Source organism: Ovis aries, chromosome 5 (assembly GCF_016772045.2).
Source record: "Ovis aries strain OAR_USU_Benz2616 breed Rambouillet chromosome 5, ARS-UI_Ramb_v3.0, whole genome shotgun sequence".
Classification (NCBI taxonomy): Eukaryota; Metazoa; Chordata; class Mammalia; order Artiodactyla; family Bovidae; genus Ovis; species Ovis aries.
Genome location: NC_056058.1, coordinates 104,045,023 through 104,073,013, shown reverse-complemented (window position 1 = coordinate 104,073,013; position 27,991 = coordinate 104,045,023). Strand labels below are relative to the sequence as shown.

The 27,991-nt window shown below is 44.3% G+C and overlaps 1 protein-coding gene and 1 long non-coding RNA gene across 3 annotated transcripts in view; one reads left to right on the top strand and one right to left on the bottom strand.

Moving 5' to 3' along the window:
• LOC132659848 (uncharacterized) overlaps positions 1 to 27,276 on the bottom strand; it is a 79,924-nt gene extending 52,648 nt beyond the window's left edge. The window contains exon 1 of the long non-coding RNA XR_009600753.1: positions 30 to 27,276. This is a non-coding gene — a long non-coding RNA (uncharacterized LOC132659848). The remainder of the gene's footprint in view (positions 1 to 29) is intronic.
• EFNA5 (ephrin A5) overlaps positions 1 to 27,991 on the top strand; it is a 292,897-nt gene that overhangs the window by 201,651 nt on the left and 63,255 nt on the right. The window lies entirely within an intron of this gene.

Sequence of the window (27,991 nt, the reverse complement as noted above, 5' to 3'; positions counted from 1 at the left end):
CTTACAGAGCTCTCTGCATGCTGACTTACCCCACGGCCAGCGTGAGCTTGTCTCTGCCCCTCTGTTCCACACCAGGTGAGCGGCGTATCAGCCGGAGATCTGTCTTAAGTGACTGAGAGAATGTAGGAGAAGCGAGTGTCTCAAGCAAGTTTCTCTAGGCTGATTTCGCAAGGCTGTTCCGCTCACAGCGCAGCATTCCATTCACCCAGGTTTGGCCCCAGGTCATCAGCCTTGGTTCCGTGCGTCCAGATCATTAAACCAGGCAGACACTAAGGTGTGGGAGAAGGGAAGGGAGTTGGGGATGGAGAAACCGTTTCGGGTGTTTCAGCTCTGGTGCCAGCTCTGCCTGAGTCACCTTTCTCCAAGCCTAGCTGACTGGCTGGAGTACGCAGACGGGGAGGATGAAGTATTACCTCTGCAAAGCGTAGCAGTGACTCAGCATTTAATACCTGCACCTTTGACACAGACTCTGGCTTAACACAATTTATGAGCTGTCCACCATTTCTAAATCCACCGTGGGGCTTTGGGATCATGGCAAAGCGCTGACAGTGCAAGGACAGACTGTTTTAGCAAAAGGATGCAGGTCTGAATAACTCGGGTGTCGTCTTTGGAATCATGGCATCATGAAGCTTGCTTGGGGATCAGAAACACCTGGGATCGCTTCCCAGCCCTGCACTTAGAAAGCGGGGTGATCGGAAGTGAACGGGCCAGCCTCCTAGCGCCCCAGATGTTCTCATGTGAGCTGGCGATGATGAGACCAGGAGCCGTCCTTGCTAGGTGTGCTGGGGCAGCAGGGAGGTGTGGAGCAAGCGACACCAGGAGCTGTGCAAACGCTTCGTTCTCTTTGCCTTGGTCTCCAGTGAGGATCGCAGGTCCCTTCTTGCTTTGAGTGTGCATATCTCTGGGAATGCAACCCCCCACATGTGTTTGTTTTTCTCCAATGTACTAAGACATGGTGACAATATATTTAAGGTGAGGGACCATTTCTGCAAGCAAACTGCAGTTAGAGTCGGGGAGAGTGTCACCTTAGTGTTCATTGCGTGTCTTCTGCTGCTCTGATGGGTCTGCTGGGGAATAAAGCCCCTGGTACTTACTTAGCGACCTGTTTACTTGATGCTCAGTGTGCGGGACTCGAGTCCTTGCACGTTGACTGCAGTGGCAGTCACGAACATGGCTGTCACCCTGGCTCACACTCTGCTAGGCGAAGCCCCGCGTCACGTGGCGTACTTGGAGGAAGGCAGTAGACCGTTAGCGCTCTGCCCCGTAAGAGCAGCCTCGTTTTTAGGAGTCATCTGGCCATGTACGCTTCCCTGGAGGCCCAGAGGGTGAAGCGTCTGCCTGCAAGGTGGGAGACCTGGGTTCGATCCCTCGGTCGGGAAGATCCCCCGGAGAAGAAAACGGCAACCCAGTCCGGTACTCTTGCCTGGAAAATCCCGTGGATGGAGGAGCCTGGTGGGCTGAAGGCCATGGGGTTGCAAAGAGCTGGACACGGCAGAGCGGCTTCACTTTCACTGGCCACGTTACTTCCTCTAGTGGCCCACGTAACCCGTGATAGAACGAGATCTAGGAAACAGAGAGATGCTTGTTGGGTTGTCATCTTAGCCAACTGTCGAGCAGCGGCTTACCTATTGATGTTCCCTCTATCCAAGCACAGAAGAGAAGATGGCCTTGGGAGGGACTTGGAAAGAAGTGAAGGTGAAGTCTGGGATAAGCCATAATTTGAAAATAAAGAGCTTTTCTGTCGCTGCTGGTAATCATTGGCCTCAGGAAAAGCAGTGGTTCAGAAACTTCCCTTGAATTGTTTTTCTTTAAAAAAAAAAAAAAATCTCACAGAGAATGGAAAGTTTGGGTCACAGGTGTAAACCCTTAGGCCCTGCTTCCTCAGTGAGCTGAGTGCTGGTCTCAAGGACAAAAAAGAGAGAGGAAAAAAAAAAAAGCTTTGCATTAAAAACAGACTTACCTCTCCAGGCGGAGGGACGGCTGTGAACAGAGTCTCTGGCAGGACCTGGCGTCCGGAGGGAGAGTTGCAAACAGAAGCTGTGGACCTGAGCTGTTTATTTCCCCTCCCCTCTGTCCTGGCGTGATGAATTCGCTCCTGGCTTTGCCTTTGCTTCTGAGTTCTTTCTGTGTGATAAGTGAAGGTTCGCTACTTGGGGACTGGTAGTTAATTTGAGCCCATGGGCAACTCCCCTCTTGCCTGGGATTCTGTTTGTAACGTTTTGCTCTGTGGGTTTAACTAAACTGTCAGGATGGTGCAGGGCTGAGTTATTAGAGTTCCTGGTAGAAAGCTCGGGCGGAAATGAAACCGTTCACCACCCCCGAGAAAGGACTTGTGGCAGGGGAGGGGATGTCTGGGCCTGGAATCCTCCGTGATGCTTTGTTTCCCTGGAAAGTGATGTGCGGAGCTTCTGCCCTTGTCCCCTGAGGATGGACAGACAGTAGACTTTGAAGCAGCGTGCGTGTTCAGTTGTGTCTGACTCCGTGACCCCGCGGACTGTAAACCGCCAGGCTCCTCTCTCCCCGGGATTTCCCAGGCAGGAATACTGGCGTGGGTTGCCACTTGCTTCTCCAAGGGATCTTCTCGACTCAGGGGTTGAACCCGCGCCTGCTGCATTGGCAGGCAGATTCTTTAGCACGGAACCACCTGGGGAGCCCCTGGAAGCAGCATCGCCACCGTATTTTGCCCAACCCCCCCCCACCTTTGCTAGAGCACAGCCTTGCTCGAGTCTGTCCTGGGCAGGGGAGACTCAGACGTCATCATCTGATCAGAAGGCCTCCTGGTCCCTGAGTTGTGACGAGGGTGAGGAAGGCCTACATTGGATAGGCTGAGACACGAGGCCCTGGAGGACAGTAGACTGGACCGAACTCCTTCTTGGCTCTACAAACTGCTGATGTGCTGGTCCCGAGGCTGGATGAAAGCCAGCCAACCTCCGCTGTTAGGCATGAGGGCGAGTTTGGTGCCTAACCTACTTCCCTGCCTACTATTTCAGCCTCATAAAGTAACTGTTGTCCCCTTTCTGTACTCTTTGCTTCTGGTCAGTGATTGAGGATTCAGTTCAGTTCAGTTCAGTCTCTCAGTCGTGTCCGACTCTTTGCGACCCCATGGACTGCAGCCCGCCAGGCCTCCCTGTCCATCACCAACTCCCAGAGTTTACTCAAACTCATGTCCATTGAGTCAGTGATGCCATCCAACCATCCCATCCTCTGTCGTCCTCTTATCCTCCTGCCTTCAATCTTTCCCAGCATCAGGGTCTTTTCCAATGAGTCAGCTCTTTTCATCAGGTGGCCAAAGTATTGGAGTTTCACCTTCAACATCAGTCCTTCCAATGAACTGATCTCCTTTAGAATGGACTGGTTAGATCTCCTTGCAGTCCAAGGAACTCTCAAGAGTCTTCTCCAGCACCACAGTTCAAAAGCATCAGTTCTTCTGTGCTCAGCTTTCTTCTGTGTCCAACGCCCACATCCATACATGACCACAGGAAAAACCATGGCTTTGACTAGATGGACCTTTGTTGGCAAAGTAATGTCTCTGCTTTTTATAGAGATTGAATATTACAACTCCCTAAAAACTCTCCTAAGTTTTGAAAGTGTTTTCTTAATACTTTCAACCACTTCTCTTACTGCTATCACTCGGAGTAAACTTTAGTCTAATGTGAGGGGGCTGACTGGGATGCTCCCACATAGGTGCATAGACATAGCGGGGGAGGTGTGACTTGACACCCTTGACGTCCACGTTAGTGCCTTCAGATCTTCCCCACCAGGAAGCAGTGTGGGTAGATGTTAGGGAAGGAAGGCATGTGGAAGCATATGAATGAATGCTGGAAAGCTCAAGCCTAAAAAATTTTACTGGGTTATAAGAAAATTCTTATAACTATAGAGCATCCCCAAATTACTTCAAGCAGTAGGTTTATTTATTTTTTGTATCCTGACTCTATCGCTCTGTTGATTAGCAGTGTTCTTCTAAGCTCCCCTAATAGATTTTAATTTTCTGTTTTCTAAAATGTTTAGGTCAGTTGTTTTTGCTAAATACCACAGTTTCTCTTACTGAATCTCAGTACTTTATAAATTGTATACACACCCACACACACATGTGTATGTATGTTGCAGATGTTTGTTGGAGAAATCTTAGAAGTTAGTCCTGAAAATAGCTAGGCACATAGTAGCTTAGCTTTTTCATTCCAGTATTTTTTTTTTTTTCTGATTTTGAAAGAAATAGTTTATCATTGAAAAAATTAGAAATGCATATTTTTACAGTGCACTGATAATATACTTTTTTCATAATACTATTCAGAGTATTGATTTTATATGTAGTTTAAGATAGATATTTGCATGGATGTTTTAACATGATGAAGATTATTTTGTATATTATAATCTGCTTTTTCATTTAGTGATGTGATATTTATTTTACTAGGGAACTGACCACACTGAACTTTCTCAAAGCCTTTGGCAAATGTTTGCGGCTATATTTTGGAACAAAATAAAAAGGGTGCCACCTTAGGATTTAAAAAATGTAGAACTTTAAAAAAGAAAAAAAAAAGGCATGCAGAACTAGAGTCCCTTCCCGATTCTCTTTTCTGTACCATCTCTTCATCGATAAGGACGCTGGGCCCCGGAAAGTGTGTGATGGACTCATGGTCACTGGAGCCGGTGGCAGGATGGGGACGGGAACCCAGACTCCTCCTCACGACAGCCGGGTGTTCTCACCAGGGCATGGTATATTTCTGTCCTCGAATGAATGAGCTTCAGGTTCATGGACCTTTGGAATCCTATGAATCCTGGCACCAAAAAAAGGCACGAACCATCCAGTCTAGGGGTTTGGGAGTACAGAGAGGAAGAGGGGACCTGGCCCAGCAGAGCCAGGCTGCAGAGTTGCTCCCCAGGTGGGTGGTGATGCTTCTCAGCCTGGGAGCGGTCCTCCTGGGTGACTGCCCCTCACGGCGTGGGACTCAGCCTTGGGCTTTGCCAGGTGTTCTTGAATCCTTTAATTTTTGATCATCGCAAAGATAGTGGGGATGGTTTCTGCTGAGCGAATGGCGTAAATTCTGGGACTTGAGAATGTATTAACTGTGTGGGAAGCTTTAAGTCTATGCTCACAGCCTGGACTTGAGGCCATCTACAATGTGCTTTCTGCCGTGTGAGTGTTTATCGTGGGGCACAGCTGCTGTTTGAAAGCGTGATATCCATTTTTCAATACAGCATTTGTCCTATTCGTTTGCTTGATTTTTCAATGGAAAGAGTTCAACCTGGAAGCTGCTGATATCGACCAAAGATGGGGCTTCCCTGGTGGCTCAGTGGTAAAAGAATCTGCTTGCATTGCAGACCAGATCCCTAGATCCAGAAGCTCCCCTGGAGGAGGGCATGGCAACCCACTCCAGTATTCTTGCCTGGAGAATCCCCATGGACAGAGGAGCCTGGCAGGCTGTGGCCCATGGGGTCGCACAGAATTAGACACGACTGAAGCAGCTAAAAAGCAGCACAGCCAAGCTGCTTCTCTGTGTCTCTTTCCCCCCATCTCTCCCTTCTCCCTCTCTGATGCCCTCTGTCTCAGATCCCCACCCACACACACTGTCCTGACCTCTTCTGAATTCTCTCCTCACTCTTTGCCGTGAAGATGACAACTGCGAGCCTGTTAGGGCCATGCCTTTCAGGGTGTGAACATGTGTGTCCTGGCACTTTCAGGCTCTCGCCAGAGATCCCAGGGCCTAACGGCACACCCCTCAGAAAGAACATTCTAAAAAGTTGCAGGAAATGATTGATCAAGAGGTTGATCTGCGCAGGGCACATCGGAGTTTAGTTAACGTGTAGCCTGGAGCAGGAAAAGCCCAGCTGCGGTCATGGCCCTTTGAACACGTGTACAAGTACTTGGTGAGAACTTCAGAACTCAGTTAGGCTGTCTTTGATTCCAAAGATATCCCCAGGGCCAGTGAATACATTACAGATGCCTAAAAAAAAATTATTTTTTTTACTTAGTGCCTATGTTAAATAATTGATTTTTTTTATGAACCTACATGACTACATAGGTTGATCAAGGTATTGCTGGATTGCTTAATTTCCCCCACTTTTTTTTTTAATGATGCCTTGTTTATAGAAGCAGTAACAAGATCCTTTGTTATCTTCATATAAAATTAAACACTTTTGACCTATGGAAGCAATGCTGCATCTCTGTAAGCTGTTCATTTGGCTGAGTGGTGGTTCACCGTTTCCTCCGTGCTCTCTTGCCTACATCGCAACCCCTGGAAAGGGTCTTTTTCTCTGTATTTAATATCTGGCATGTAGGACCTCTCTTTAGGGGTGTATCGACTGGATTCACAAAGATGCTATTTGGGGCGTGAACTCAGGGACTTACTAAGTGGTACCTTTATACCCTGAAAGGATTCCATGGAATCACTTTCTTTCTACTCCTGGCTGAGTTCGATTTCTACATCTTTGTATGTGCTCTGTCCTTGCTTCATCAGAAAGTTGCATAGGACCGCATGTCGCAATCGTCGGTATTTTAAATCATGCTTTGACTTGCAATCTCTCTTCTTGAAAAACATTAACTTTCCTTGTTCTCTCTTTTATTTTTTTTTTTTTTAATTTCAAGGTCTCCCAGAACCTGGGAATTGGAAGAAATCTTGAGTGTCGTGTAGTCTGATTCCTACCTCTTCCATCTAAATGGACAGTGGCCAGAATTTGAAACTTCTGTACTTAGACAAAGAAACAACGGGGCCAGTTTCAGGAACAGTGGCAGTTGGGCCCAAGGGGCGACTGCTCCTTTCTGGTTTTGATACCTCTGCCCACCGTGTCTGCATGACAAATGTGGGACCAGTGCAGGGTGCCCTTTTGTTTTTCCTCACAGAATAATCTTAGGATATTTCTTAAGAAGGAGTTAATGAGAAGCTCACTTTTTCTTGTTTTAATGACTTAGCTATATTCCGCTTACCAATCGCAGACACCCTAGGAAGACACCGCTTTCCTTAGGGAATTCAAAATTGATTAGCATCTCTGATGAGCCTTCAAGCTTTATGCCTCCTCGTCTTCCTCGTTTTTCTTTTTCTTTTTTTTTTGGTAGAGAGAGAGGAACTTGGTCAGCTCTATGCCAGTTTCAGCTTTTTCCACAGTTTAAATTACAAAGTCTGAGTTTGCTCAAATTTGTTTCTTTTGCCAAAAAAAGTGAAAAAAAAAAAGCTGATACCTTCTCTTAAGAAGGAGACTTTACCCAGTCAAATTTTCGATAAATCAGTTACACTGATATGCTTGCTGTGTGACAGACTGCAGCCGAACCTCATTATTCATACATGTCTGTGTGATGTTACTGAATCAATCTGTGCTGTATCCATTTTGCGCTCACGGGTGGTTCACGGTCCCTGATGAGCAGAAATAGTCAGCAGGCAATAATGGAAGACACGGAGCAGAAATGGATGGGGCCCATAATCCCTCGCTCCAAGGTGCTGGGTCCGTTTTAAAAATTCATTTTTAGGTCTTTTTTTTTTCTTTGTTAGTGAAAATTCTTTTCTCATCAATATGAACACTGCATCAGTAAAATAAAAAGGCAGATACTTTCCAAGCATTTACAGATCATCCTGATTTTATTCTGATAAAGGGTATTCAGTGATTGTCAAATGAAAGGGTCTCTGTCCCCTCTGCTGAACACACACAGAGCTGGCCTTTCCTGCCTGTGGGTTTCTTCCTGGGTGTAGGAGGCATGTGTGTGGCCCCTTAGCCTTCCCTGATTCCCAAAACAGCAAGAAACCAGAAAAGCCAAAAGTGCGCTCCAGATTGTTCCCTTTGCAGTGGGGAACGGTTCCTAAGGACGAGGCACGCAGCAGGGCAGAGGGATGAAGACGGAGTGACCGTGGACCCCCCGTAGGCGCCCGGGTCAGGCGGATTCTGGCGTCTGTGGCAGCTGCAGAGTTGCGGCTGTTAGAGCATCAGCCCCCATGAAACATCGCACAGGGCCCATAGTCACTGATGTCCCCGCACCGAGATGCTGGTGTGAACCCGTGGGTGGAAACCCACCCGTCACCCTCAGCGCCCAGCACTTGCTTCTGCCTGTGCCGTTGCTTGACGACTCCGTTCTGACCAGTCCTGTCCTCCACTTAGACATTCGTGAAATTCCCGAGGAAGAAAACATCAACCTTACAGGGTCTTCAGTTCTTCTGTACTCACAGAACTCCAGGAGATGGTTTCTGTCACCTTGTCCTGGAACTCAGGAATTCATTCTCCTCCGAGCTCTGTCATTAACATGCTTGGTTATTTTTCCAAGTGAGTCCGCCCCTTTGGGTGTCAGTTACTCAGCTGTAAAACACAGGCATAGGATGAATGATCCCCAAGGTCCTCTAAACTCTGACCCTCCATTTGTCTGTAGCTCTGGACTTTTATTGTTCCTTGGGGCATTTCATTTTTTGTGTGTCATGGACATTAAGAAAAAAGTTGATATCTGAGGTTCTTTAAAAAAAAAAAAAAGCAGTGTTAGTTTAAAAAGTAAATTTAAAGGAAAGAAAAAAAAAGTTCCTTACATCAAAAAACAAAAGATTGCCTGATAAGCATTTATAAAAAAGTATATTTCGATGTCAAGGAAAAAATTAAGACTTAACCCTAAAGAGCCTTTGTAAGGAATCAAACTTAAAAACAAAGATCTAGACTGTATCTATTAAAATATAAGTAATATGTTGAAATTTCAAAAAAAAAAGCAATTATTTTTCCCCCTGATGTTCCATGACTGATAAAATTTCTGAGTTTCTGTTGCACATAACAGAGAGGTAATAAACAATACTTCCTAAAGAGCTCACTCTCCCAAACAGAAGCTTAAATCTTTTAAATGGGTTGTGAGGTAGAGGGGAGTTTGGAGCTGAGTTTCTCTTACGATTTCAGCAAATAATTCATGACCTACACTGAGATTTTCCAATGCTCTGTTTCTGCGTCACAGAATTGCTATGACAAAGTATTTATTAATAACCCTGGTTTATTGTCTCAGTTCTTCCAAAAAGGCTTCAGCAGCCGGTGTTCCGGGCAGCCTGCTTTGCCCTCTGCACCCTCTGTCTCCCCGCTGCTGTCTGTCCTGCCTGGATGTCCTTGCTGACTTGAGATAGTCCAGCCCAGTTGTCCAACTCTTTGTGATCCCACTGGAAAAGACCCTGATGCTGGGAAAGATTGAAGGTGGGAGGAGAAGGGGACGACAGAGGATGAGATGGTTGGATGGCAGCACCGACTCCATCGACATGAATTTGAGCCAGCTCTGGGAGTTAGTGATGGACAGGGAGGCCTGGCGTGCTGCAGTCCATGGGGTCACCTTGAGATAACTCCTGTTCACATTCTGACTCTAAGAAGCCTTTTATCTCCAAGAGTATGTTCAGAATCCCATCTCAGAATATAATTGCAAATTTATGCGTCTGTCCCCCTCTCTGGGCTGAATTCTGTCAGCAGGAATTGTATCTTATTTATCCTAGTACTCATGTCTGACCCGATACCTGTCATTTAGGTAGGGCTCACTAACGTAAAGGGTTTTGAATGACAGACTGAAGACGTATCACATGAGATCATTCAAATAATAATAATTCTAATAATAGTTAAAATGTAAAGTTGTGAGGGAGAACAAATATATCAAAGGTAATGTCTTACTCTGATTGAGCCCTAAGCTGCCTGGCAGCCAAGTCCAACAATAAATATAATTTGACCAAAATATAGTAGAAAGCAATGTGGTGTAGAAAGAGCAGCATAGGATTTGGAGGGAAAGAGAAGGGGATTTGAATATTGGCTTCGTTATTCCCTAGTGACCTTGGGCAAGTTCTAGGGTCTTTCTTCGTCTCATTTATTTCATCTGCAAACTGGAAAGAACACCTACTTTATAGTTATTCTAAAGAATAAATGAAGGGATGGGTGTGAATTGCATATAGTTCCTGCTCAAGACTGAGGCGATTCAGAGGGTGACTATGGGTGGTCTTTTGTTTTAATTGGTAGACTTTACTTTTTAAAACAGTTAATTGCTATTTTTCCTTCCTTTAACTAGATAAGTTGTTAAATTATATAGAGACGTGAGTTTGATGCCTGGGTCCAGAAGATCCCCTGGAGAAGGAAATGGCAACCCACTCCAGTATTCTTGCCTGGAAAATTCCATGGACAGAGGAGCCTGGTGGGCTGCAGTCCGTGGGGTCGCAAAGAGGTGGCACGGCTAAAGTGACTGAGCAGGCACACACGCGATAAACATAAAATTGATGGGGTCAGAGACCAAGAGAAGTGCCTTTATCTTCAAAGACTACCTGGCCATTTTCTAGCACCGCTGTGGTGTGCAGGAGTAAGTGGCAAGTGAACTTTCTTTGGGAAAAGATAGCTTGAGATTTAACAAGTCAGTGATGGAGTTAAAGCAGGAAAACTCATGTAAGTTACGTTTCTTTCAATAGCATTTGGAATTTAGAATGCACACACTGTTGGATGGCTTTACCGACTCAATGCACGTGGGTCTGAGCAAACTCTGAGAGATAGTGGAGGACAGGGAATCCTGGTGTGCTGCAGTCCATGGGGTTGCAAGGAGTCTGACCTGACTGAGCAACTGAAAACAAGTAACACTTCATTTAAAAAAAAAAAAAAGGGCAGGAATTTTCAAGCAGAGTTGAGTGGGTCACTGGTAGCTTGACTGAAGGGTCTGTGAGTCTGTGGACCCAGCTGACACCTGGGCAAAGGGGAGTCAATGCACAGAGTCTGACCTGCCGAAAGGGGGTGCCCAGCTGGAAAGCAGAGTGAGCGTGAAGGGGAGCAGCGGACAAGTGCTGAACCACGGGGCAGAGTCAGAATGGGCATTCAGCGTCGCGCAGGTTCTGGGGAAGCTCTCTGCCTGTGTGAACTGCATTTGTCCTTAAAGGAACTGGACTTTAAAAGCGCCAAGAAAGTTCCTGCGGGGCTGTCTGGGACAACAGCCAGGGGGCTCGCTTGGACAGGAGACACAAGTGGTGAAGGGTCAGCCCCCGTCCCAAGCCATAGCCCGGCCGGATTGATTTGCTGGGACGAGCGTGGTCTGTTCAAGTAACACAGACAAATACCCCGACTGCTGGCCTGGTGGCAGCAGCAACCACTTGGCTTCAGGTCATCTCTTCCTAAAACAGACTGCTTTTCAGCTCCCTCGAGGCTGAACCAGAGCTGAAAAGGTTTTGCTTCTGTTTGCTGGGCTTCTTTGCCTGCCACGTGTTATACCTTTGCCTGGATGGAAGCCCATCCTGGTGCTGCCTGGCGCTGTGGCCCACCGCTTCGCATGTGCCCGCAGGCCTGCCTAGGCAGGTGACAGTGGCTAGCAGCTGGCTTCCCCAGGAGCTGACTCACTGCCGTGACACTACCTAAACAGTCATTACTGACTTTTGTCTTCCTTCAATGCTTAAGCAAGTTTCAGCCTGTTAGAAAAAAGAGATGTAGGAAATGGCCTACAGCCCTGGGATAAAAATAGATGCCACACCCTAGCTAGCTTAGGTTAAATTAACTTTGGATAGATATATATGGACATCTTTTAGGAGCTGAACCATACACTCACCCCCTCCCCCTGAGCCCTTAATTAGCCCGCTGCATGCGGAATATGGACCTGTAGCCTTCCACAGGGTTCCTGATTCTTTCTGAATTAAGAGTTCTCAGTTAAAGGGACAGTTAATAGCCCTAACTTGTCCTGTGTCTATTGAAGCTAAAACTGTGTTAATCAAGCCACAGCAAGGTATGGAGCATTTCAGTGAATGGCTTTTCTCTGCAGGAAGTGCTCAAATTCACAAGGTTTGGCTGCACCCAATCAGGGCAACTGTGCATTAAAGTTGTTCTGAACATATGCTAATACTAACCGGACCAAAGTGTTAGTTTTATGGATCATTACGATGCTTGTGAAAAAGAATAATTAACGCTGAGTTAAATGGAGAGAATTATCCCTTAGCAGATATTGCAGCAATGAGCTTTAACAGCCGAAAAAAAAAAGACGTTTTTGGGTGGTGTCTTATATTACATGCCTATATGTTGTCCTAGCAAAGTGGAATCAAGATAAGATTAGAGGCAGAGTGAGAAACTTTCTATCCTAATCTGATACAGCATTTTAAATAATTTATTTGATAAAAGCAGTGCCCACTTGTGATATATATAGTATGTTAGGTCTTCCCTCAGTTAAAGCCTTTCAAGGAAAATGCTGGTCAAATTTGAAGACCGCATATTCATGGGTTTCCAGTGTGGCTGGCCAGTAATTCCTTATCCCACAAAGAATTTTAAAAATGTGCCAGCTTGAAGGAGGTCAGAGGCTAAAGCAGGGAGGTGTTTAACGTGCATTTTTTTTCTATCTCACTAATAGACTGTTGACATGGGTCTTTTGTGAATTCCCAGGCTAACTGAATGTATTAATGATCTGAGTGAGGGGAGGGGCAGAGCCTGCTTAGATTTCAGCATATCAGGTTTTGTTTAATTTCAGTCACTCGTTTGTTGATGGCGAGTATTTCACTTGGATGAAATGCCTCCTCCGAGCGAGCTCTGAGATCCTTGGGTCCGTGTGTATAAATCATCTTGCCTGCCACGACACCCCAGCCAGCAAGGCCTGTCGACACTGACAGGGACCAGCTGTGTAAGGCCCTGGAAAGACATTAGGTTTTGACATCGGCTGACTGGCAGTTATATTTGGAGACGCCCCAGTGGAAGGCCTGAGATTTTCTCGAGTTTGTCAGATAGATGGAAATCACATTTAATGTTATCACATGCCTTTAACCACTTACCTGAAGCTTAACCCACCTCAGTACATGGAATTGAGCTCAAAATAACCTAGGTTTAGCTCTTTAGATCTAAATACCTGGCTCGCTCTCTATCTCACCTTCTCTCTGCTTTTGTAGCCAAGGCAGGAAGAAAGTTTAAGAAGTAAAAGTTAGATTACAAAACAGTAATAGAATGATTTTTTCCTGAAACGTTTTCTGCCTTATTCCATCCCTTCCCTTCTATAAATATACTAAACATGATAAATTTATGAGCAAGTAAAAGCTTAATAAACATTTTACATTCTCACACTAACAAAATGCCCTTAAATTTATCATGGCTACTGAAAATGTGAGTATTTGCATATTACAAAATTTCCCTAAAATTTCACTTTCAACAGCTTAACTTCTGGAAGTTTTCTGTTTGTAAATCTTGCGGTTTAAAAATCACTAACATAAGAATATTAGTTGAAGTAGGTTACCATTCTAAGTAAAAGATGCTCTGTGTGAAGCTGATGGACAAATGAAGTCATTTAAAATCTAAAACTGAAAGAGGCAGATCCCAAAGTAGGACTTCAGGTGATGAATTGAACTGATTTTAATGTAGCATTTGGAAAGATTATATGTTTATTCCAAATCTTTATTTAAAAAATTAAACTATATTTTTATTTATTTTCATGACTATTTAGGTAAAAACAAGTAGAAACAGTTAAAGAAACAGTCATTTATCTTAGAACACTTTCTCATTGAGTTTAGCATACATGATTTTAAAATAACTTCTAAAAAGAGCATTATAGAATGTTATGACTTCCATTTTCCATCTTCAAAATTTCGGTGAAAAACTATAAATACATTTTTACTTTCAGAAAGCCTGAGCATCAGCATTTGCTTTTGTATGAAAGCGACTGCAGAGTGGCAGAAGGAAAATGTTCACCCTGATGATGAAGGGAATCACTGGCTTTGTTCCTGTTTGGTCCTTTAATGTTTGAAGAGCGGGTTAGTGGTGATCTGCATTCATACAGCTGTGCATCCATCACACACATGTCCACACACACACACACACACACACACACGCTGGCAGTTTTGCCTACAGGCTGCTGAGAGCTGATTATTCTTCTAATCAAAACTGTCACAATCAGGGGAGACGATTAGTCAGGTTAGGGCTCTGCTGATTTTGCGTGTGGCCCTTCGCATCAGATGGCCTTGAGCACTCTTGAGTCATATCAACCCGTGTTCCAATAAGACCTCCTCTGCGCCACCTGCTGCTGTCGGGATCTGCCGTTCTTCTCTGGAATTGCTTGAGTTTGTGAGTTGTTTATTTAAACTGAGGCCACAAGGTATGGAAAATTTCTAAAGGGGAAACTTGGCAACCTCTATGGCTGGTGGCATTTGAAAATTGCCCGGTCAATAGCTCTAAAAATCATGAAATCAATTACCTATAAATAGGTTTCTACTTGTTTCTGTATTTATTATGCACTTAGAAAATTTGATTCATAGAGTTCATTTCCTATGTAAAATGCATACAACATATACTGCTTAAGACAGTCCCACATATAATTCGCCTAGCATATTTTAAGCCTTACTTAAATCTGACATAAAACTCATTTGACAGCAATACATTTTCGTAGTTTTCAAATGAAATAAATTTTGTCTGAATATTAGCTTTGTTATAATAATCTGGTGATTGGCTGATTTTCCAGCTACTGAAAGTATCCTAATAAAAAAAGCAAGGCTTTTTATCAACCCTTTTAATATCTTATATATCTAAATAGGTATCACATCTTTCTAGTTGAATATTCTGCCAGTTTTAGAATTCAGTCTAGAATGTAATTCAGTTTCAGGGTTTTGTAGTCAAAATACATATAGTTTATTTGAATATCTAGTTTCACTTGTATATTACCATTTAAAAGTGAAGTGTCTTTAGAATGATGCCAGAAGGATAAAGAGAGATCTACTTAAAAGAGTATGGGGCTTGTTATTCTTATATGAGGATGCAACATTCATAGAAATTTTTTTTAAAAGGAGAAAAGAAAAACCAAATAAGCATTCCTTTCTTGTTTCTTGAAGGCTTTAGGTGTTTTACTGAAATGCTACTTTTATGTTTTTGAGTTAGGTCTTTGTGTGTGCATGTTGGTATATTCCTAAGTTTTCTCGTGTGTATACACTATAATTCTTATATTTAGCTAATGACTCTTAGCAGGGAAGGTCAATTTGAAAATAATTCTCTAAGAGTTTAATATATAAGAAATAATGATTTGTTTCATATAAAAAAGTTTTGCTTTCATAGTTCTGATCATTTGATGAAAATAGATTTGAGTTTTTCCAAGCAAATGTCGTAAGTCGACATTTCTTAAATGGGACTGGGCTTGGATAATCTATATAATTTCTCTATGCATTTATTTATTCACTCACTCAAGATTATATTCATTTATTCATCAATTCATTCATCAAAATCTATTCTCTCTTTATATAAATAAATTTACATATATAAACATATATTGAGAATATTTATTCTCCACCTCCCTAAACAGTGAGCTAGTTGATAATCTCCAAGTACTGAATTTATTTTTAAGATTTTTGCCCTTTCTATTTTGCAAAATTTAGGAATATTTATTGGATCTGTTTGTTCATGAAAATCGTATTTTTATCTTAATTTTTGCAGTTTATAGGTTGAACGGTCTTGCATTTTTTTTTTTACTTTTACACATATGCCTAGATAGCTAATACAAAGCAATGTAGCTGATTTATCTAGTTGCTGTATGGGCAGTTAAACCAGGAGTATTATCGCAGCAGGAATAAGTGCGCAAATTACACATGTGAAGTAAATGGGTCTTTGAAACTTGAGCACATAGGTATTACTGTACGAGAGGTTATGTTAAGATCCCTGAAGGGATCAATGGAGGTTTATTGATGAATACCAGAAAATAGAGAAGTGATGTCATAAACTTTTAACAGTCTAGTAAACTATTTTTAAGGTTTTCTGGATTTAAGGTTTTCCATCTTAGTGAGATCTACAGCTTTCTCTATGCAGAAGAGGAGGGTTGTCCTTGATACATTGAGAAGAAACCTCTCTAACTTCCCAAGGGATTAACCCCAAGGGATCAAAAGCCAAGGCCAGGCAGCTCTCGATTTCCTGCGGTTGTCTAAAGAAAACGAGAAGCCTCCAGAAGCATTACCTTTGTTCTCTTAAGAAATGTGACAAATGGTAGACCACTGTGACTTTTTAAAGCTTGCTTATGAGTTGCGACATGGAGGCAGAACGCTCATATCCTCACGGGCTTGAGCGGTCTCCGGTTGACCTCAAGTCTACTATATAATTTTAGAATTCTAAACACCCCCAGTGTCTCACAAAACAGAGTGCAGTTCATATGAAATAATGAGTACTTTGTTGGAGGATTTAGTAGATGAACCACATACATCCAGTGCCCTGATTTTCACCCTTCGCCCTCTAATTGCTTGGTGTTTCGTGCTTTTATCAATTATGAGCAAATTTTAAGGAGCAAAAGTAGAAAGAAAGAAAAAAAAAAAAAACATTTGGGTTGCAGAGGAATAGTTCCAGGCAGTAGGCTCTCATGAATGTTATATATGAATTATAGCTTTGAACATACTTAAAGACATCAAGACGAGAAAATATTTAGTCAGCAAAACGAGTTTAGAAGAGAGAGAAAGGCAAGGCATTCTACACTCCACGGCCTGGGACTTAATTTAAAGCAAGTCACAATCAGGCTGATAGCCTCAGCTTTCAGTGAAGATTTTGCTGTCAACCAGAGAAGCCAAGAACTTTGTCCCTGGGATCCTGAACCCATACATACAGAGGCCCCAGGGTGTTCAAAAAGCCATTCTGTTTCATGAATCAAAACAACCAAAACACATTTTTGTTTGGCACAGCCCATTCCCTCTCTTCTAACCCCCCTCCTTCCTCTTAATGCTAAAGTTGAGGCATATAAAATATTTCAAGGCTCTCTGTCATAGTTAACCCAAATTTATTGCCAAAAATAACAGATCATTTGAAAGAACATGATTTGCCTCCCCTTTGGGACCTGTGGGTCTATCTACCATGCATAACAACACAACATTTATGTCAGCATATCCTTCATCCGAGAGCCAGAAGGGAAAGTTGGAGAAATAAAAGAAATGACCTCCATCTGTTTAACATGTTGTCAACAGTTTTGGAGACAGACAAAAATCTTAAATTACCTCTGCACTTAAGGTACCTAATTACCTTCCAGAAGACTTTGGATGAGAAGAAGTTTTATCCGTCCAGTGAGGGTAATACAGATGTGGGGTTTTTCCCCCCTCGTTTTTTAGGCAGAGAGAACAGGTGTAGAACAATTCTGATTAAGTGCACATTATGCATTTATATCCCTATGATGGGGAAGTTGGAACTGAGAGAGTTCCTCAAGGGCTTTGGATGTTAAGAGACCCCATGAAACAATTCAGAAGATACTTGAGGGGGACATTTCTGAATGATGACCTCACTGATTCTTCTCATCATTAATGCTCGCCATTTCCTGCTGTGCAGTTTCAGCCCTCTGTAGGGTTGAGAGCAGGTGTAGGGGGGAGTTTGATGATGTGATAAACTGTGACTACAGCTTTTCTTGAAGCTTTTCATCAATGATGACATTCCTACCAGTTGCCACCACCTAAATAGTCTCCCACTCCAGTGCTCTTGCCTGGAAAATCCCATGGACAGAGGAGCCTGGTAGGCTGCAGTCCATGGGGTCGCTAAGAGTTGGACCCAAATGAGCGACTTCACTTTCACTTTTCACTTTCATGCATTGGTGAAGGAAATGGCAACCCACTCAAGAGTTCTTGCCTGGAGAATCCCAGGGACAGGGGAGCCTGACGGGCTGCTGTCTATGGGGTTGCAGAGTCGGATACAACTGAACTGACCTAGCAGCAGCAAATAGTCCTTAGTTTTGTCGTTTTCCATGGGAAAGGGTGGAATCCTTTTCGTGATTGTAGCCATATTCTGCCCTTCCAACCTTATGTACCAGACACTAGACACCTAGTCATCACGACCCCCTGGGTCCCTGGGCACTGGACACTGGCCACCTTGAGGGTCTGGTTACAGCTGCTCCTCACTGCACTGAAATGGATGCGATGAAGGGAAACCCAGGAATGAAATTTGGCAAAATCTTAATGTTCCACTGTGATGTCTTACCATTTAGTTTCTGAGATGACTCAGCCAGATGATTCTGCATGATCTCTATGCTAAACTGAAACAGCATTGTAGAACATTTAGGTCATCCAGTTTTTCTCTTTTTTTTATTTTTTTATTTTAAAGGTGAGATACAGAGAGATTAAATGCCTTCCCCAATTCACACTATATTTAAGACAGGGACAGTATTAAAGTCTAGGTCTCCTATGATGTATATCACATTTCATCACAGAGATTTCTTTGTGTGACTCTCTCCCGTACTAGATTGTCAGTTTCTTTAGGGCAGGACTCTGCCGTGGTTCATTTTTGTTTGCCCACAGGAGCAATACCTGAGCCACATATACTTGAGTAAGTGAATGAATGAATGAACAAAGATAAGTCATAAACATGTGAACAGTTAATCAGATTAAGAAAGGATAGTAGGTCAGTCTGGGCTTCTGTGGTGGCCTAGTCGTTAAAGAATCGCCTGCAATCTGGGAGACCTGGGTTTGATCCCTGGGGTGGGAAGAGACCCTGGAGGAGGGCATGACAACCCACTGAAGTGTTCTTGCCTGGAGAATCCCATCGACAGAGGAGCCTGGTGGGTTACAGTCCATGGGGTCACAGAGAATCGGACGCAACAGAGCGACTCAGTCCAGCACTGCTCAGTAGGTCCATTGAGTACCATATTGTTCAAGTAAACTGTAATTTTATAGTTTAAGTTAAAATAGGCCTTCTTGAAGACATTGCGATTCCTTCTAATGAAATATGATGACAGGCTACAAAGCTGACCTCAGCAGAACTGGGAAGTCTCAAGTGTTTCTCTACTCTCTGGGCCTGCACCTCTGTCTTTCTGTCCAGTGTCCCTTTCCTGAGGCCTTTTCCCCCAGCCCTGCAGACTACTTGCCCTTTCTGAGGTTTTCCACTGTATCCCATAGTCTTTCAGGGGTCTTTGCTAGGTGACAGGTATTAATCAGTCAGAGAAATGAAAATACACTAATGTATTAGCAGGCAAGTATGATTTCTCTCTTAGGCGAAATAACACTCACCCAGTTAAGAGGTGAAATTCCCTCTTAGGAAGTTATTTTTGTTTAAAGATTGCTTTTGTGTCCCAGAAATCACACCACATGGGAAAACAGCCCTTCCTTCCTCCGTGTATTTTTATTTTTTATCTTTTTTTAAATTTATCTTTTATTGGAGGACAGTTGCTTTACAATGGTGTGTTGGTTTCGGCCGTACAGAACCGTGAGTCAGCCGTGAGCGCACATCTGTCCTCTCCTTCTTGAACCTCTCCCCACCCCCGACAGCACTCCTGTGTATTTTTCTATCCAACACACTTCCACAAGGCTGAGTTGCCTTGTGTATGCACAGTTCCTCCAGAGAGTCAGCACTTCTCCTCCCCTCATTTATAAACTTCTTTTTGAAACCACTTTTCCTTCTTTCACAAACAAAAATCTGTTATAATTACACTCTGCCCGCTCAAGAGATGTTCCGACGACTATCAAAATTTCTACTTCCAAAGATCCTTGAGGCTCTCATGATATCTTTCAAAGCAGTACAACTCTTTGGCGCTGAAAAAATTCCTTTTTTAGTTATGTAAAAAATGGAATTGTACATGGTCCTCTTCCCTGTCACTATTTGTCAAGCACTGTCTAAGCACTTCACAGTCAGTCCCGACTTGCATTTCATCCATTCCTTTGATCCTCACAAACGTCCTAGGGGTGCAGCGTTATTCCAGTGTTGCAGACGAGGAAACCAAGGCAAGAAGGCAGAGTAACCTGCCAAGGGTACAGAGTCAGCAGTCCTACAGCCCAGATTCGGAGCTCAACAGATGGCTTTCTGTCCCTTCCCTGTGAGCTCTTCCCTGTGCTGTCTGCCACGATCAGTGAGAGAGTCGTCCCTGCTCAGTTATCAGGTGGATGTCTGCGGAGTCTGGGAAATGAAGGGGAAAGTTGGACTATCTTTCATCAACTCTGATTTCCTTGATAACCACCAGACAATCAGCAAACGTTACAAACCATATGTGCTGAAAAAGCCAGGTGCCACCAGGAGGACTGGAAATGCAGTTTTCTTTCCACTCTGATTTCCACTTTTTATTAGCGTTGCCTCCCAAGTGGCTCAGCAGACACCTGTCCGTATCCCAGGACATCGTGTAGGATCTGTAGCCATCCTCGGGGAGCCCTGGGTGGCTGAGCTCCATGCTTGCCAGAGGTCTCTCTGCCCCTGCCGACATCTCTGCCTGAGCAGCTGTAAAATGCTCGATGAGCTGACGAGCCTCCCCACCCATGGGCTCCACGATTCAGGCTTTTTCCATTGTCAGATTTGCGCTGCCGGGGAGAGCGGATTTCTCCCTGGGGTTTTACATTTCCCCACTGCCTTTATGGATACAGGTGAATTAGTGAAGTGGGCACAAGGGGAAAGCGTTTTAAACCTTTCAGTAAAGCACATGTGTTCTTGGCACAGAGTGGATTAGAATACTCTTTGGGGCTTGAAAATCATGTCTCAAAATGGCAATTTTGTATTCTTTTGTCCTGTGAGCGACAGCTTTGGCATCAGTTCATACTTAAATAACAGGCTTCCCAGGTGGCACAGTGGTAAAGAATCTGCCCGCCAATGCAGAAGACACGGGTTTGATCCCTGGGTTGGGAAGATCCTCTGGAGGAGGGAATGGCAACCCACTCCAGTGTTCCTGCCTGGAGAATCCCCATGGACAGAGGAGCCTGGTGGGCTACAGTCTATGGGGTCGCAGAGAGTTGGACAGGACTGAGTGACTAACACACAAACACACACACACACACTTAAATAAGGTATTTTATCATTAGTCCCGAGACTAAAATTAGTTTACTTAAACTTATAAGCAGAAAACATTCAGACTAATAAATATTGAAAACTATGTGATGAGATAAACAATTTTTTTTTTTTTTCCTCCAGGATGAAGCACAAAACAGAAACTTTATTTCAGACTGGGAGCAGATAAATAGCAAGCTATGTCTGAAAATTATTCTCCTGGGTTCTAGCCCTTTTACTAATTTTTACAGTAAAGGTATTTTACTTCCATGTTTGACTTTTACACAAATGGATTTGGAAAAGAAGAGCCATCCCTGCCCTGTGTATAGCAGCTGTGCTTACTGGTTTTATAATCTGTAATCCTAAATTGCGCTTCTATTTTAATTTCAGCATTCCTAAAGCACAGGATTCTTATCAGCTGTTCAGACATGACTATTTCAAATTGAAAAGAGAAATTCAACCATTAAGTCTCCTCATCTTCTCTGAGATTTTCTTTCTGATGTGATGAAGTGAAATGCTTCTTCATGTCGCCCGTAATTTCCACTTACACCACCATCTTGCCTGTGCAAACTTTTAAATAGGCTGTAGATGCGAGAGCGTCTAAAATCTGTGGTACGCATTTCGTCTGGCTTGGCATTATTGTTAAGTCAGCGAGGATCCTAATGGAGTGCAGGGGATGAGAAAACAAGAATCCAATCAATAGACGCAAAAGGCAAATGAACTTGCATGAATTAGCACTCTTAATAGGAAAAGATAAATGCACGTTCCCTTTCATCTTTCAAGCCATACACGTGATTGGAAGAGGTCTAACAGATACCGCCCTGAGTTTTTTTTAAAAAATCTTTTATCATGGGTGCAAAAATTAGAAAATGCAAGTAAACTGAGCGTTGAGGTGCCTGTTCTGGGCCGCTGAAATCAGGTCGATGTTTCAGATCCAGTGTGTGGAACTCAGCATGTTGTGTCCACGTGGCTGACACCGTCCAGTGTTATGCACAGAAATACCGGCCCTCAACAAAGATCTCCGGAGGAGGGCTTGTTTCAAGACCAGAGTTTGTCTTGGAGGAACGAGCCTCTGATCCTGACATTCGGGTCTTTTCAGTGAACTCTGTGTTTACACCGTGTCCACTTCGGAAATGGCAGGAAGGATTTGTCAGATGAAGAATGTCCGAGTGTCTGGGACCTGGGTAGTCATCTACCACCGTAGCAGCACACAGCAATTTCACAAACTCTCCCTGGCTCAGCTCAGGGAATTCCGAGGGAATGAGAGCAGCATGTCCTGTTCCCCATTATACCGATTACACTCTGCCTTGGGGGGAGTGATGGAAGCACCGATGTCAGAGGGCAGCAAGGGTCTGGCACTCCAGCTTCGCGTCTTAATGTAATTAGCAGCGCCCAAGGATGTTCTCTGCCGCTTCTTCCTGGGCTCTTCACCTCTTCGTTTATCGCTTCTGTCTGTGGGAAAGGAACTGGGTATTAAAAAAGGCTGACAGTAACCTTCAGGGCCTTTGCTAAAAGGCAATCTCCGCCATGGATTCACCATCTCACTTGGGCAGGCTTCAGTCCAGCCCAGCAACCGAATCACTTGTGCTGCTGGTTGATTTAATGCAGGCCAATAAGAAATAACCCTGGTGGTTTCTTGATGGCATTTCTCCAAAGAGCTCAAATATAGACAGGGAGAAACCTGCACCCCAGGGAAAATTTCAATATCCTCTTTCACGATATTAGGGAATACTCTGGTTTGAAGTAGGTGCTTTTTAAGATAAGGTATGTGTGAAATTCACACTGCTATCATTGTTTTTATTATTGTTTTACAGCACCTGGAGAACGTTTGCTCTTGGGGAAATCTAGAAATTCTCTCTTAGGGGAAATACCATTTGTATTGTTAGAAGAGAAAGAAGAATTAACTTGTCAGTGTTGTTTTGCTCTCAATCCAGACAGCCAGAAAGAGGTGTTTTTTGTTTTTTTTTTTTTTACATGTCTGCTAAGTATCAGCATTTCATATCTTTTTCTTTGCATATTTTGAAAGAGGTCTTTCCTTAGCCCTCTTCCATTATTGCTCTTAACTGTAATCAGTACTCTGTGTTAGATGATATAGCTTTGTTTCATTAGGGCAATGAAAATGGTATTGAACAATAGCAATATAAGGCAGGGAAACAGTTTGTAATTCAGCTGGAAATCGCTAATGCAGCAGACAGTCGATAATATAATCAGCTCGACTTTCCTAGGAAAACACAAGCGAAATTTCCCCTATTTTTCTCTCAAATCCTTCTCATCGGGCGGGAGTGAGGGAAATGCTCTGAACACCACTGGAAAGCTGGTTGCCCCTGAAGAGAGAATGTCTGTATGCCCTGGGTTTTGAATGACATCCACAGGTCCTGGGAAGAGCTCCTATTTAAGACTCAAATTCTCCTTGGAGACTTGTTTTCTGAGAGACTAGATAATTAACAGTCCTGAAAGGAAACAGCTGGATGAAATGGTGCTCAAAGTTCCTCCCTCTTGTGTGCGTCTCTCTTGTCTTGATGCAGAAGTAGGGTTCTTATGAAATTATTATCGAATATCACATCCCAAGGGAAGACCAGGGGCTCTCTCTTTACAAGCCTATGTTATGCATGCTTTGCACACTGAAGAATTCATAATTGCTGTAGGTTAAGACCGGTAAACGTGAGTCATGTCTAGGGCAGCAGAAGCAAGCAAGTTGGGTGTTTTTAAGGAGTGAGGCGTTAGGATTTTATTGCTTTCGACGGTAGTAACTTCCTTATGGTTGTTCTAGAGTCAAAACTAACTGTGTAGAAAGTTTTATGTGAGAGGAGTGCACAGAGTCGGTGCGCACAAATACTTGGCTACAACTATAATCCTGAGAATTCCCTTATATTTTACTTAAGTGAGTGCTTGGAGAAGCTGGGTTGCAATTTACCATTAGGAAAAAATAGGAGTGATGCATCTAATTTTGAGTCTCTCTATACCTTTCCATTCCAGTACTCTTGCCTGGAAAATCCCATGGATGGAGGAGCCTGGTGGGCTGCAGTCCATGGGGTCGCTGATGGTCGGACACGACTGAGCGACTTCACTTTCACTTTTCACTTTCATGCATTGGAGAAGGAAATGGCAACCCACTCCATTGTTCTTGCCTGGAGAATCCCAGGGATGGGGGAGCCTGGTGGGCTGCTGTCTATGGGGTCGCACAGAGTCAGACACGACTGAAGCGACTTAGCAGCAGCAGCAGCATGCATTTTCCTAGTCATTGGAACCAACACAATCTGCCTACTCGTGATACGAATTTTTTAATGTCCTAATGATCCAACAGAGAAGAGCAGTATTTCATGTTTCCAGAGACTTCCACACATCTCCGCCATCTTTGGAGATATTAATTATATTTTGAAGCCACCACCCCGATTTTCAAAGTAAGCAAAACTAAAGTCATACTCTGCTGGGAAGTGCTGCCGGGCACCTGTGAGTTGCTTCCATCAGCTTTCATGGCCAGAAACTTGTATTTAAACCAAAACAAAAGCCAGAAGCCCCGCCCTGTAGTTCCAACTTTTCAGCTCGTCTCCTCCTGTGGGTTAGAATGGCGGGTCGCCTCTTAGGACTCACAACCCTGATGGGGTACGTGTACACTCCAGACCTTGTCCTGGTCGTGTGGCAGACACACGGAAGCTCACGTCACAGCCCGCAGGAGCCAAAGGGGAGGCGATTCTGCCGCCCGGCCCGTCTCCCTTCCTGGCCCCCGTGTGCATGCCTGACGCCGGGCGGCCTCTGCAGCACAAACAGCGTGTCTCCTTTGCGATAGCCCGTGTCCTGTGCCTCCAGGCTGCCCACCTGGCCAGCTCGTGCCCTCTGTTCCTTTCTCTAGCCATGTTCACACGACCGTAGTTGCCAGCACTTTTAGTGACCAAGACTCAGGCTTCTCAGTTAATGGCTGGCTTCCTGAAAACATCCTCGGGTGGGTTTTGGCTGCAGTGAATCTTTTCTCAGCTCCAGGGTACCCGACACAGAGAATCTGAGAGGGTGCTAAAGTGAATTCCCTGTTTGGTTACCCTTTCACTTTCCAGAGATAGGGGGAAAGGTATATTTTACGTTTGTCTCAAATATATTTTATGTTTAGGATGGAGAAAAATCTACGTTCCCTTTAGAACACCAAATGCCTTGTGATTTTCATTAATTGTCACACACGGAGTAGGTACTCAGATGTTGAATTAAAACATCAGTGAAAGTGCCCTGTTTTGTAAATAAACAGTGCGGTACAGTCCCAGCTGTCGCTACCCTAGGTACAGATTTTGCTCCACTCCAGGCCCACGTCGCAGCTCCCCTAGGTTCATTCATGCCTTTGTCATTTTTTTGACCCAGCATACCAGAATAGTTAACCAGTAGCATACCAGTCGTAGTTAACATTCTGTCTGTTGAACCTGAACAGGAATACAGTGTTAACGCGGTCGTGGAAGAAACTCTGAGGTCTGGGCTTGTACTGTCGAGTGCTGAAGAAAGCCAGTTGTGACCCGTCCTCTCAAGGCCCTCGGTGCTGAGTTGTCATGCAGCCTGGCAGGCCCCTTATCACGCTCTTATTTCATCATCTCTGTGTCTTGGCATTAACCGTCCCTCTGAAATCCCACAATCTCCCCGAGTGGCTCGTTCAGAGCTTGTAGCAGGACCAAAAATTCTGAAAGTTCAAGAGGAGGGTCATGTGCGTTCGCTTTGAACTGCAGCTCTTCTCCGAGGTAGACACTTTGAAAGCAGAGCTTGCTAAAATGGAGGGGGCAGGGGAAAAACACAAGTCTATTCTCTGTCACTGAGACAGACAAGCATTTAAGTAGGCAGGGGTATTATAGCACTTGAGAATCCCCTAAAGTGCTTAGATTTATTTCTGAGAAATAAATGGTGAATTGTTTATTTCTTTCTCCCCCTTATGTTTTCTTGGGATAGAGCAATTAGTTTCTTATTTTTTATGATTGCATTATTCTTGCATATATCTTTCTGTGGTCCAGGCTATAAAAGTAAATAGAGGATCCAGCTGTATGAATGAATATGCTTTTAATGAGTGTGGGGAGGAAATAATAATACTAAGTAGTAGAAAACCATTTTTATGTGATGAACCAAAGTACCTTTGTTCCCCAGCTCCCCAGTCCTGAGCCACAGGCCCCCAGGAAATGCCTGTGTAAAATGACAGCTTCATGCGTTCTGGCGTTAACAAAGGTACCTCACGGTGTGTTTGGTCCCCACAATGCACTTAATATGATTTTTTTCGGAAGGCGGTGGCATATTCTGTTTTAATTTCCAGGGTTGAGGAAGGGTAACATGGAGTATGTGACTTTTCTCTAACACCCTTCATTCTGTCTTTGGGTGAAAGCCTTGCTGAAACAGTGAGATAACACAGTTGCTGGGTGATAATACAGTCATTTTCGTGGTGCCATGAGTTAATTTCAGAGGTGAAACTATCCTTACGCAGGAATATAATGTGGCGTCTCCCCTTAGACCAGCCACTTGCTCAGAACAGCAGGTGGATGTCGAGGGTCTCCTGTGTGCAGGGCGGTGTGGGCTGCCACCAGGCCTTCCCTCCACCGTCTGGTCCCCCTTATTCCCTCTCTTCCTGGCCACTCTTCTCTTGTTATTCGGGAAGTCTCCATGTCTCTGGAGTCCCTGGCAGTGATGTAATTTGAAAGCACCCAGCCCCAACTCTACCATTAATTAACTTTCAAAGGGCCTGTGTTAGTTTCCTCAGGCTTCCATGACAAAATACCACGGACTTGTTGGCTTAAAGAAGAGAAGTTTACTTTCTCATCATTCTGGAGGATAGAAGTCCTGGATGAAGGTCCAGCGGAGTCAGCCTCTGCTAAGAGTGCTCTTCCTGGCCTGCAGAGGCATAGGAAAGGAGAATGGAGATGGGTAAGGGGTGGGGGGCATTTTTTGGCGTCTTTTCTTGAAGAACACTAATCTTGTTGGATTAAGGCCCCACCCCTGTGACCTCATTTAACCTTAATTACCTCCATGTTTATCTACAGACACAATCACAGGCTGGTTGAGGCTTCAACGTATAAATTGGAGGGTGACCCAAACATGCAATCTGTAATACTGCCCAAGTAAAAGGAGGGGGAAAAAAAAAAAACTAAGAGAACCACATCGTGACATGAGAATTTGGTAGTTCAACTTTTGACCTGACACTTGATGCTTCAGCCACCCACCAATGCCCCATGTGAGCACATTCTGATGATGGTCGCAGGGGAAAGTTGAAAAGTCCCCGGAAATAGCCGAGTGCCAGTTTGCCTTCCCTCCTTCCGAGAGAGGAGGGGTGGGAGAGGAGATTTCTAACACCCAGGAGTGCTCACGGACAAGGGGTTGGTTCTAGTGATTTTCTACAAAGATTCAAGCTACGCTTTGGCAGCCTTGAGGTGATGAGAAAGTTGCTTTCCTTTCGTGACCCTGGCCTGGGGAACAAAGGCTGGGTGTCCCGACAGCAGAGGCGCATTCTGGTCCCTGTGACTCCCGTGAACTGGGACAGACCCTGGGCATACCCCAGCCTGGTCCAGGCCTGACCTGAGCAGAAGGGAGCCTCGGAACCAAAAGATTCTCAGGATCGCCAGCTTGTGGTTGCTGGGACACGGCTTAGAGCAGCACAGGGGTTGGCAGCGGCTGAAAGGGAGCCTTGGGTGTTCCTGCCAATGTGATAGGCACTTGTAGGATTTTGTGAAGCCGGCTGATGAACCCTCTCAAATACAGGCACCCAATGCTGCTCAGCTGTGTAATTGGGATGGAAATAGGCCAATGAGAGGCAGCAGTTTATTCTTAACCTTTGGGGAGTCCTGTTCCAGGAGACTCTGTGTGGGGGAGAGAAAGAAGCATTACAAATAATAAGCTTCTCCGCCTGATTTGTAATGAATTAGTAATAAATGGCCTTGTGCGCCCTGCAAGTCTGACGATCGCAGAGTGGCTCCAGCTAAGAGCACGGGACCACATCTTATTTTGATCAGCTGTAGCATAGCAAAGACATGTAATTATCATAATCTAACAATTAGCCTGGCATCACTTTCCAGTGTTTAATTACCCCGATAAATGGTAATTGAATAGAGGACTTAATGACGAGAGAAACTTCCATTCTGCCTTAGGTGCTGAAGTTGTCTACCCGGCTGGGCGTGATTCTCTAGCGTTGCTTGAACAACAGTCCTGATTACCATTTTCCTTTCTGCCTTTGGCTGTTATTTTGTTTCCTGGTCTTGACCTTTGTCTGTATATTATTTGGCTCTTATCAGCGTTTGATACTGGGGTCCAGAGCACAGAAGGAGGTTATTGGGCACTTTGCAAAGTTTTGTCTGCTTTTAGGCGCTGCTTCTAGTGTCCATCAGCTACGATTTCCTGTCTGGGACGTCCCTCAAGTCACCACTGTGTACAGACACCATGATGA